The sequence below is a fragment of the Vulpes vulpes genome, chromosome 8, assembly GCF_048418805.1.
Source record: "Vulpes vulpes isolate BD-2025 chromosome 8, VulVul3, whole genome shotgun sequence".
Taxonomy (NCBI): domain Eukaryota; kingdom Metazoa; phylum Chordata; class Mammalia; order Carnivora; family Canidae; genus Vulpes; species Vulpes vulpes.
The window spans coordinates 55,669,100-55,682,023 of record NC_132787.1 but is presented as its reverse complement, the minus strand read 5'-3'; the positions used below and the strand labels follow the sequence as shown (position 1 = coordinate 55,682,023).

Sequence of the window (12,924 nt, the reverse complement as noted above, 5' to 3'; positions counted from 1 at the left end):
ATGAAAAGTTGTTTGGGATCTTTAGAAGCACTTTGTCATATATCTGAGTAAATGGCTTTTCCTAAGAGTTCCAATCAGGCCATTTTGGATGAAAAGAGGGGGAAAAAATGTCTGTTGTAAGGCAAGGATATAAGCATATGGAAAAAGTTACCCAAGAAAGCAGTTGAAACAAAGGGAATAAATGAGTTCAGGAGACACCTTGATTGGTTTCTGAAGTATGAGCAGAGGGGAGGGGTGATCCAAACAGGAAGGTAGGATTGAGAGCAACCAAATAAAAAGCTGGCATGCTGTGCCAGATGGTGCTTTCTTCCTGTGTCTTCTGTACTCATGAAGGGGTTTGGGCGGAGGGTAGGGGGAGGGGGGCATGGTGAGTGATAGAGAAAGCTGGAGTCAGATTTACCAGGAACTTTACTGTAATTTTTAAAGCTTTTTACTTTTAGAAGCTCAATGCCAATAATTGTATCTCATAAGATTTTCCAAATTCAGATTAGCTGATACAATCTTCTTACATCAAATGATACTGCAAGCTAAGCCTGAGAATCTATTTCTCCAACCCTCCCTTAACATCTAGGATTCTGATTGCTTCTCCCATAAATAAATACATACATGAGTAGAATTGGAAACAGCAGTTCTTATGCTGACAACTGACTGTTCAGTGTTGTCAAAGGTCAGGGCCTCTTGGACATCTGTCTTTGACACTAACAGGATGAAGAAGGATGGGATGGAAAGTCAGACCATCTTTCAGCCATCTTCACCTACCTGCAGCAGGTTCCTAGGCTTGTGAAAACCCATCCCACAAGACCTTCCCTTTTCTTTCATTCTAGCCCTGACATGTTCCTCTTTAAAACCCAGGCAGCATTGCTGGCAAGTCTCCCACATGCTGCCAGCACCCACAGGGAGCAAAGTGCCACTTATCTCTTCCCAGTTCCTCACCCTTCACTTCTGAAGACATTCAGGGTACTGCAGAACTGAACCAAGCTCTAAAATGACAGGAAAGTCTTTGCCCCAAATCTAGATTATCCACAGTCACTATATATAGGTTTTACATGTTTAAGCATACAATTTTATACTTGGAGCTAAACAGGAGCTAACTTTGGTTTCCTTCAAGCACAGAAAAGTGGAGCTACTTATCTAAGATGAGAGCTGCTGCTGAGTGACAAATCTCCATCATAGCTTGATTCTATATGCCTAACCACTTCAGAGGCATTATATCATCATCAAACACTCGGCCAAACACAGTAATTCTGATCCCCTGAGACATGGATTCCCAAACCCCATTGTTCCTGTGATATGCCAAGAGCTCCTCACTTATCATGAGTGTTTTGAACTTTTCAGAAACTTCCGAAAGCAAGAGTTTCAAAAAACAATTTTGTCCTACCTTTGGAAGTAAAGTGGTATGAAATTCCCTTACATAATGTGCTATAATTATGAAAAAGTTGGAAATTTTGGACATATGATTTCCCCAATAAGTGTTTAGGAAGAGGGAGAGAAGGAGAAAACATCACTGCACTAAGTGAGAACTTTTTAATGGTGGCCAAATTGGGGTTGGGATTTGAATGGGGACTATGGCTGGAGAACTGGGAAACCAGAGATTCTACTTTTAACTTGCCATGTCATCAGAAATAAGATGGAAGCTCAAAATGTAACATTAAATGGACTAATGAATCACCTTAGACAAGTCACTTAACTATAATGGATATATTTCCTTATGGTGCATTTAGAAGGACTTAGCTGAAAACTTTTATAAACTCTTCTACCTCTAAGGACTTGAAAAGTGTCAACATATACTTTCTAATGTGACTTTCAGTGATAACCCAAGAAACCTCAATTAGAAGCATCAAATTAAAACAGCTTGGGCAAGACAAGTTAAATGAGGAAAAACATTGGGGACTTAGATTCACGTTATCATAGAAGTTAAAGAATTCAGTGGGTATTCTGTTTATAGTTTCAATCAAATCAATCAATAAGCACCTATCAGCATGTGGCCCTATATGAGGTACCATGTAGATAATTTGAAACAGAATCCCAGACCTTGAGAAGTTTCCCAGTTAGTGTTGATTAATTATGTGTTTATTGGGTGCTTACTATGTGCCCAGCACTGTGCCAAATCCTAAAAAATACCAAAGTACAGAATGAGGCTCCTCCTATACACAATTACATACTGCCTTGTTTGTCTCATAGAAACCTAGCAAAAAGAAGGATCTGAGAGGACTGGAAAAGTTCTGGGGAACTCATGCTTACTAGAAAAAAAGTGGACAAGATGTAAAGACATAGGGAGTATTTGCCCATGAAGAGGATTTTCGGACACAGTTGTTTGTTTCCCTGGAAATACTCTGTGGTCCTGGATTCTTACTCCCACACAAAATACAGTCCAAGTGACCTTTATATACAGAATACAGGCACCAGCCCACATTTTCAATAACATAAATTAAGCTACCCTATAATTAAATAGGGGTAAGATCAACTCCCTAGGTAAAAATAAAATGTAATTCCTTTGTTAAAATACATTTCTAAATCATAGTTAGATAAAATATGTAGGCTAACTAGATCATTTATTTCAGCTATTAATCAGAATGTATAATCAAGTTAACTAAGTCATTAAATAAGAAATGCAGAGCAAGTTACTTCAATCAAATAGGGCCATCCATTCAGAAATACAACCAGTCTCTTGAATATCAGAAAACACCTCTGTGTTTTCAAGTTGTTTTTTTTTTTATTCTTGGCAATTTGTGACTTCCTGCCTTCAAAAAATAACCATGAGGAACTCATTTGAATGACTTAGAAAGACATTTTGGCTGTCAGATGTCTCTTGTGGATAGCATTGTAACAAGTGAACTTTTAGAAAATCAGGAACGTAAATGATAAAGTCACACATCACTAAGGAAGTTAAAGAAAACTTTGGGAACTTGCATGGAGCCAGTTACAGGTCACTGGAGAACATCATGTGACTCATATAGTCAAACCAACATACCTATTACCATCCAAAAAAGTCTGTAAATAAGAGATTCTAACCGTTAGCTTATAGTGTCACTTGTTTTCTATCTCTGATCTATTTCATGTTGATAATAATGGACACTGTTAACACCAAGTTCCTATAGAAAGTTGAGTTTAGCTTATAGCAAGTTCAATTCTCAATTCACACAAAATAATAGCATAAGAGAAATAGATGCTTCATTTACATTTTACACATTATTTAATATATCCTTCCATTTGATAGGTAGAGATGGTATATTTTTATGTCCAATATATTGATGAGGAAATTGAGACTAAGAAAATTAAAAACAACAACATGGCCTAGAAGGCAGGTCTTTTGCCTCCTAATTCAATGATCCAGTCTCTCCCAAGATCATATTAGATCCAACCCTGGTCAAAATAGCCAGCAATTCTGTAACAACCCTCAATTATTTTAACCATCCTTACAAATGAAATGGCTTAATATGTTTGATCCTGGTCAAGTCCTATAAGTATTTTGGCCCTCATTTTCCTTAGTCATTTTAGCACAGCACATGCACATTTAATTAGAGGTGCTATAAAGTCCCTTTTAATTTAATTTTTATTGGATGGATTGGTAGTGCAGCTTAAAGACTTGACTATGGTACGTTGAGTTGGTTGGCACTCACAGAAAATGCCTAAATTATTTATGTGTATTTTGACTTAATATCAAAACCAGGCATTATTAAACATATTTCACAGTCTTCCAGGTGATTTTCATCTCCACTTAACTAATAACTTTGAGCAATAATTCACTCCTACAGTAAACACAACATATTTACTCTTAGGGCTCTGCTATTCTCTAAGAGTATGATGTTTGAATGTCATTTCATTTTATGGAGCCTCAGTTTCCATATATTTACTATTTATCTTTATCTATTACTATTTTCTTATCTTTACTATTATGGGCTTGGGGAAAATATCTTCTTACTTAAAAAATTATATTTATATCCTTATGATAAAAGAGAAATTAATGATTCTGTTGATAACAATGCTAGTGACTTTGACAGTGAGATGAATATAAGCCCACAAGAACTATCCCAACCAAACAGTTAATGGTCAAAATCTATTGAATACTTACTAAGTATCTGGCACTCTGCTAAGACTTTATATATATATATTTATATTTATATTCATATTCATATTCATATTTATATATATTTATATATCATATGTAAAAGGGAATATATATTATATATATATAATTTAATAAAATAAATCTAAGAGTTATTATTATCTCCATTTTATATATTATTGACACAAAAATTCAAATTATATCAGCTATACCTCCTGAAGATTGCAGGAATGTGAGACTATATTTAATTCCACTTTTATTTCACCAAACATTTCTGCTTTGTATAGATCAGGTTACATAGTAATGGACCAAGACAGACAAAATATATTCTTGCTTACAATCTGATAGGAAAGGACACACATACTGTTAAAAAAGACTGGCTATGATAGGTGTTCCAACAGATATGAGAGCAAGGTATTAAGGAGCTTTGAAGAACAAGCAAGTCAATGATTTAAGATCAAGAAGACTTCGCAAGGTGACATTTGAGGATGGACTTGAAACAGAAGTTCAATATGCACACACAAAGACATTATGGGAATGGAATTTAAGGTAAAGGGAATAGCATGATGAAGGACTTGCCATTTTTAGATAATTGCAAGCACACTGATATGACCTGAGCTTAAAATACATAAGGGATGAGAGGAGGTGAGATAAGAAGGTGGAAAATCAGATTCAACTCAAACTCAACTAAATGACTATTTATTTAACATTTACTATGTGTCAGTCACTCTTCTAGGTCCTTGAGACATCAAGGGGAAAAAAAATCTCTGGTCACATGGAATTCATATCCCAAGAGGAACATGGGTGTCAAAATATGGAGTTTAGACTTTGTTTTCATTATTTCGTTAAAAGAAAGTCTTCTTTTAAATGAAGGTGATGAGGGCAGCCTTGGTGGTTCAGCGGTTTAGCGCTGCCTTCAGCCCAGGGTATGATCCTGGAGACCCAGGATCAAGTCCTACATCGGGTTCCCTGCAAGGAGCCTGCTTCTCCCTCTGCCTCTCTCTGTCTCTTTCTGTATCTCTAATGAATAGAGATAAGTAAAATATTTTTTAAAAAAACTAAATGAAGGTGATGATAGTTCTATCTTCCTTTCTAGACTATGAATTCCACAAGCTGAACTTAATGCTTTGCACATTTCCTATATGAATGATGTACAGTAGCCCAGTTTCAGTGCGGGAGATGGGTAATAGAAGACTACTATCAGAGTCAGATAAGAGATGCAGAATTTTCTGAGATTGGATATACAGGCCACTTCCATAAGCCTGGACTTCAGCTATCATATTTTAGTCCAAGGAAGAAAGTAGTTTGAAACAAAGGAAAAAGACACAACCCAGATGATAATCAGTCATTTTTTTTTTCTGCCAATAACTAGAACATGACTATACTGAGTGGTACTTCCTATCTGATATTGGTGGAACAGCCATCCCCTGGTCTATTTCCTATATCCTAAAGTCTCAAAAACCAAGAGTCCCACAGCCACCCAAGGTTTCCCATTCATACCAGGGAAGACATCAGAAGCGTATAACTTAGGCAGCACTCTCTGTACCAGGCTCAAGTAAACTCTATTTCTAGAGGACCTCAGCAGTGGAAATTGGTTCTAGAATGTCAAATTTTATCAGGCAGCTTAGCAAAATCTGGTGATGAAACTTTTCATGAGTAATTCTAAATATGGCCAAAGCAGAGCATTTGGCACTGACCTGAGTACGAACTGAGCCCAAATTTGATACCCAGTCCAGAGCTTCAAGGGAATGAACTCTAACCTGAGTTGGATTAAAGTAAAATTATGGTGAGAGCAAACACTCAAACAAGTCTGTTAGATGACTTTAATGATGGAATGAAGTCTCTGAGCTCTCCATGCCCTCCAAGTTCTATTTGGGAAAAGAAGGGAGGTAACCTGAAGCCTCCAATTCTCATGCCAATAAACCAATTAAGGAGAGTAAAAGCACATATCTCTCAGCTGCCTAAAGCACTCTCCACCTGACAACCAGCATCTCCTCAGTGATACACAGTACCAGAGGCAAGGACCCAAATTCATCCCTGAGAACTCAGCTCTTTAAAGAGGCTTTGCAAAGAAGTGGCAGCAGTAATTTTTATATCTATTTCTTGTTGATCGAACAAAGGCTCAATGTCATGAAAGGTTCAGCCTCTAACGTTCCAGCATACTTTGAAGGTGGAGGCAAAAGGGAAGAAAAGTCATGAGCACTACACTAAATACTCCATATACACTATCTCATGCAATTTTCATAGAAAACCCTATGAAGTAGGCACTACTGTTGCTATTTTACAAAGGAGGAAACTGAGGCTTGGTGGGACTGAGAGGCTTTCTCATATTTTATAACTAGCTGTCATCATAGGATCTGACAATACAGTTGATGCTCTTTCTACTACACTCTCTTTCTCCATTTTCAGAATAATACCTGCATAGGTGGGTGCTTCCCACACTGAACTTGGAAATGCAGAGCTAATGCTCAGGCTGTTTAGTCAGAAGATAGCTCTAAGGAAACTTAAGACATTGTCAATTCTTTGGGGAGAAGAGAAAAGTCAAGGCAAAGTCAGACAGGAATTTTCCTTTCTCAGTAGCAAGGGAATTGTGTTCAGGAATATCTGAGGCATTTTCACCAACTTAGTATTATTTAATAAGTAAGTACAAGTGCAAAAGGCCCCCTCTTCTTGCATTTCACTTCCTGTCCCCAGTCTCCCCTGGGTAAAACATCCAAAGGTGACAGGTCACTGAAGATCACTGTCAATGTCAAGTCACTCTTTCACTCTAGCCTAGACCATAAGCAAAACATTAGAAGGTGATTGGAAAATATTTGGACTTTGAGAATTGTATAATGACAGCATTGAAAGACAATAAAAGGCAGCTGAGGTAGTTCCTACTTGTGCAGGATTTGGTTTATTTATAATTAATTCAAGTCACAGTTCACAGCCCAAAAGTTTTTGATAGCCCTAAATGGATATCTATATTTGAGGAGAATTCGTCTGATAACAATGTATGTGAAAACATTTATAAACAGTAAAGTAACAAATTAACATATAGGATTATATGCCAATGATGAAGTTAATCAGAAAGACCAAGAAAAAATAAAGACAAATATGGGTCTCAGTTTTTTTAGGACAGTCCTAGTTCCAAATATTTTATCTCATTCTTCCTATAAAATTAAAATTTTTGAGATTGACTTTTGGCTTAGAAAATATTCCTGATGGAAAACACAGAAAATGCATAAAGGGATAAATAAAAAATTGGTCACAAGCCACACGGCAATATTCAATCTAAACACCTCTTATACCAGAGGTCCTCCAAAAGTTGATCCTAATTGACAGGGTGGTCTTCAAGATTTACCAGTCAATTTTGAGCCAGCAGCTGTCAACACAGGCCCCTCCTTGAGGCTCTTGGCATGTTTTCTGGATGAAGTGACACATTAGCTCATCCCCAAGCCAGTTCTTGTTTACTCTTTGCAACCACAACTACTTCTAACCTCCCACCACCACCCTGGCCATTGCCATAGCACAATCATCATCTGCCATAGTGGTCTTTTAATTTCCATGAAGTGAGAAGGAGCCCTTCCCCTACAGGCTCTAGAAGAACTTGCCTTATACCTTGTTATGATATTCTCACTGAGCACCAATAAATAAACAAATTCATTCTAATACACAAAAGGGGAAGAAATAAACAGCCAACTTCCAAAAAATAAGCATAATTTAACATCCAGAGACAGTGCCCTTGGAAATGGCAATTTTAATCATGAGGACACAGAGAGAGGCAGAGACATAGGCAGAGGGAGAAGCAAGCTCCCCACAGGGAGCCTGACGTGGAACCAGATCCCTGGACTCCGAGATCATGCCCTGAGCCAAAGGCAGACATTCAACTGGTGAGCTGCCCAGGCATCCCTGGAGATGGCAATTTTGAACACGTAACTGAAAATAAACAAACAAACAAATAAATAAACAAACATGTAACTGGATAGACATTTGAGTACAACCAGGAACACGAAATTCCCTTCAAATTATATTCAAGAGACCACCAGCTACACTAAGTTTAAAACCCAACATATCATGCCAAACATAGAGAACCATCCCATTTATTTTTTTAAGATTTTATTTATTTATTCATGAGAGACACAAAGAGAGAGGCAAAGACATAGACAGAGGAAGAAGCAGGCTCCCTGTGGGGAGCCTGATACAGGACTCAATCCCAGGACCCCGGGATCACGACCTGATCCAAAGGCAGATGTTCAACCACTGAGCCACCCAGGTGCCCCAAAACCATCCTATTCAATGACTATAAGAGAACTACATGGCTGGCAACTATGTAACAACCTCTCCAATAATCTTCTAAATCCATCCATTTGATAAATCATTTATTTATTCAGCAAATAATTATTGATTAACTAGCTTGGACCTAGAGATGTGCTAGGTACTTTGAGGGACACAACATTGAATAAGATATGTTCTCTGTTTCCAGGAACTCACAAAATCACCTAGGAGACAGTATAGGTCAATAAATAATCTAATAAAAGTAGAACAGTCAAAATCCAACATGGCACATAACACACTGGGGATTGGAATTTGGAACAAAAAACACCAAGTTCTAAAGTTCACCTCTTCCTTTCCAACTGCCTAATCTTAAACAAGTCACTTAACCTCCTGAAGCCTTCGTTTTATCATTTGTAAAATGAGGATATCACTAGTACCTATTGTGTGAATCACTAACAAAGCACGTATGTTTATGCAAATACCTTATCAGTAGTAAAAGGGAGACATAAATGGTAATTTTAATGTACTATTATCTAAGAGAAATATCAATAGAATGCTATGAGAGTTTAGAGATGAGAAGAATCTCTTCCAGTCCAGTGGTCTTTTCTAGAACTAATGAAGGAAGGTCTGTAAGATAAAAAGGCAGAAATGGGGAACAGAGGAGAAGGATCTTCAGGAAAAGGGAACTTTACGGCAGAGGCATGGCAGTAAAGTCTACCAGACAGGTTTAGAGAATAGCAAGTAATTCAGAACACATCTGCATTAGTCCTCTGATATCCTCAGCACCTAGGACAGTGCCTGGCACCTAAAATGCATTCAATAAAATATTGGTCTTGTTGAATACATAAATGTATGAAATGCTATGTTTAGCAAGGCAAGAGGAGAGATGTGACCAAAGGGCTGGAACGTAGACTGAAGCCAGAGGGAGAAATGTGAATGCTAATCATCTTCCGATCTTCTTCCAGAGACCAATACACCTCAGATAAAGAGGTATCTTCACTGAATGCCATGTTCCCAATTTAATCCCAACAGAGTCACTTTTGTGTGTAACCTGCATTATTGGAATCCTATCCACACTTTTCCTCCATGACTGAGTTGTGTTAAGCTGATTGACAAGGTCTGACCTGAGGTCATTCACGGGTTTCAAATGAGTTCAGTGAATCCAGTCATTTCTGTGAGTAGCACTCCCTGCCAAGCATCTGCGAAATGTTCAGACACTAACTCACCTCCATAGAAACTCAAGAAGACAAGGTGCCAGCGGTCATGAGGATAAAAATGGGGAAAAGAGTAAGGCCTTCAAGTACTAGAGATGGTGATACTGAGGGAGAAGTAGTGTGGCACACGAGCCCTCTCCTTCAGAAACAGAATGTCTCCTGCCCCCTGCACACCCCCATTCAGCTAGGGTCTGTGCTATCTGAAGTAAAGCAGGGTTTTCAGAGATGCAGCCAGGAAGGGGGTAAAGTACAGTCCTTCTTCGGATCACACAGACTTAGATGTATGACTGAGCAAGTGACTTAACCTTTCCTGGCCAATTTCCTCATCTAAAATAGAGATTCCAATAACTCTCAGTAAAGCCCCTGGAACACAGCAGGAGTATATTAAATGTTAGTTCCTTACATCATTTGGAAAGGTGAGTGACCGCAAGGGTTAGATCTTTTCCCAATCACTTCCCTGTCCATATCTAAGAGAGAGAAAGAAGCTTTGTGTTCTTTCAAATAGAGAAAAGGAAATCCTAATAAAGAAAATGTAGAGCAGGAAAAGATCACATGGTGAAGAAAATAATTCAGGGCCTGGAGCAGAAACCATCAAAACTAAATGGTGTTACAAGAAATGGCAGAAAGGCAGAAGGAAGGAAAGCAAAGAAACAGTAAAAATGTCAGCTAAGAAAGGCTACTTTTGTGTGGGTCTGCCTGTGTGATGCTCTCCTGGTCCATAATGGCCACCACACTATTGAGAAGGAAAATGACTAGAATCTGAAAGAAGAGACAATGGGGAATACCACTGAGCAAAGGTGTATGTTGGACCTTCAGTAAGGAAATGGGGCTGAGGAAGCAAAACCTAACCTTGAGCAGAGAAGCAGATAGATCAATCTTGGCTGGAGAAGCAATCCAAGGGTACTGTTCCACAGAAAGGGGGGAACACAGGAAAGAGCCGGAAGGCTGTAGCATCCCCTAATTCCAAATTAATGCCCTTGTCAAGAGCCCTCACCCTCTGGCTCAGGCTAGGGAAAATACACAGTAAGGAAGCAGGGAAGATCTAGAGCTTAAAGGAGTCTCCCAGGGAGCATGGGGATAAGGTCTGAGAGCTGGGCACTATAACCCTATTGCTGAGACTTAGCCAAGGTGACCTGCCCAGTGTAACCCACCCAGAACTACCAGAAAGAAGGACTCAGTCATGCTCCAAAGCTTGAACTCAACCTCTGTGCTACACTTCCTTCAGAAGTTCTAAAGCCTTTGATGCGGGAAAAGAATCCACTTTGGGGGTACAGAGCAAGTGTTGAGAGTGAAATAAACACCCTGGATTAATCACGTTCATGGCAGTGTCTTTATATTTACAATTCACCACCAGCTTGAGATGCTTACCAGATTTGGAATCCCGTCTTCATATCCCAAGTCCCCAGAACCCTCCAGGAAAAGCTCCCCTTCTGTCTTCTCCAGCCTTCTTTGTTCCCTCTAAAGCCCTCCCCAGAAGAGAATGGGTTGTCAAAGGATGCTTACCCTAGGGCAGAATTTGGTGATGGTCAAGAAGAGGGTGGGGCAAGGTAAGGGATTGCCTAACACTGTCCTCTGTGTAAAGGCTGATTTGGGAATCCCAAAGTCAACATGTTATTCCTAACTCCATTCCTGACTCCTTGAGTAATCTTGCCCAGATCATTTAACTCCACCCATTCCTCAGCCAATACCTTGGCTACAGCACACTTCTCTTTTTCCCCAGGCCTACCTACCTTGGTCAGAATGACTCTTGAAGAAACAGTGTCCTCCAAGTGTGTCAGCAATTCAGAAACTGACAGCTTCTAAAATAGCTGGTGTGTTGTTGCTGAGTGTCTGTTGCTTTCCGAAGGAGTGGTGGTGTCACTGAGGCAGCAGGATTTCCTTGCCAACGTTGCTCCTACCCTCCTCCCCATAAGGCTCTGCCATGCCTCTCCCTGTCCCGACCCAGGAAGACTTGGAGCTCAGGGGCTGTGGCATTTAAGCACTGACAGAGTTCCCACTTCAATCCCCATCGTGGTGCCAGTTCAGCATCTGTCATGATGACCCAGCCTGAACCGTATTTAGAAGCTTCTGACATGGCACCGTGTCCCAGCCCATCTCAGAGTGACAGGAGATTTCCTGAGCACCTGGGCTTGTGATTCCTTCCAGAGAATGGGGGTCAAAATGACTTTCCTAATGGTCTGTTTCCTTCTCAGGAGGGTACCCACCTGCTAGAGGCCTTTCTCAGAGATTCAATCTCCATCAATGCTATTATATCATGCTATTTTAAAAATCCAGACTTTTTATAAAGCTTACATGTTAGAGGAAAGAGAGAATAATGGGAAAATCTATCAGAAAATGGGTTTAGTGGTCTGTCCATGGACTATTCTTACAAACATAAATGTCCCTAGAATTCTATCCTGGGAATGTACAGAATCTACCAAATATTGCCAGTGAACAGGGAGAGCCTGCCTAGGACTCTTAACTTCTTGGGGGACAGAACATAGTAATTCACTTCATCTTCGTGGCAGCCCCTGTGCCCATCTTAAAAATAGCTTACTGGAGTCTAAAAAAAATTGTAAGTTATTCCCTGTTACTGGTTCAAAAACAACAACAGCAACAAAAACTTTTTTATTTACACTCTAATGTAATCTCCACCCAGTCAGGCAGACTGGTAATTGTATAACACTAATTGGGTAGGCCATCATTTTTGAGGGTTACTGCACATGGAATGAGTCTAGTCCTCAACTCTACTAGAAAAAAAGACTTTCCCTATTCACCCTCAACTCTCTGTGCCAGTGTCCCTGACCAGAGTCCCATGGAGATATCCTGTCATTTAAAAGGCATCAGTGTTTGGCCTCTCCCCGTTTCTGGGCAAGGACCCAACACTCAGAGAATGTGGTTTTAGGATCATGGCATCTAATCCATTCAAGGATTATTTTCCCCCCTACTGCTCAGATGGGTGTGTTAATCATCACCTCCCTTTGTTCTGTAATAAATTCAGCCCTGGCTAATTCCAAGCCTCTATGCATCAGTGGAGTTTAAAGATGGAGTTTTGACAGGTCAGATATTTAGAATCAATAGACCACCAACCAGTCAAAAATCTTAAGTAGTTTTAGGAACATGTGGAAGTAATTTTTTCCCAGAATTCACAAGTCTGAAGGATGAGATCTTATTGATGGCATGTGGGCTGTTGTATATATTAAAATATTACTTTATAACCATATTCTATGTATAATCAAAATTGATTTAACAGTGAAGGCAGATTTTCCTTATTATACCAAATATCACATGTATTATCAGATACAAATTACACTGGAGTACACACTACACAGTATCTTTATTAAAAAAACAATAAAAAAGTAAGATAAAATTATAAGTGAATGTGGGAGCACCTGGCTGGCTCAGTCG

At 39.3% G+C, this 12,924-nt stretch overlaps 1 protein-coding gene across 3 annotated transcripts in view; it reads right to left on the bottom strand.

Annotated features, from left to right (window-relative positions):
- Positions 1–12,924, bottom strand: part of TBX15 (T-box transcription factor 15) — a 109,311-nt gene that overhangs the window by 51,810 nt on the left and 44,577 nt on the right. Inside the window, exon 1 of one of the 3 annotated variants that reach the window (XM_072766777.1) lies at positions 11,268–11,570. The exons of the other annotated variants lie outside the window; for them this stretch is intronic. The gene's annotated coding sequence lies outside the window, so the exon portion shown is untranslated. Of the gene's footprint in view, positions 1–11,267; positions 11,571–12,924 lie in introns of those variants that run through there. 3 annotated transcript variants of the gene reach the window in all.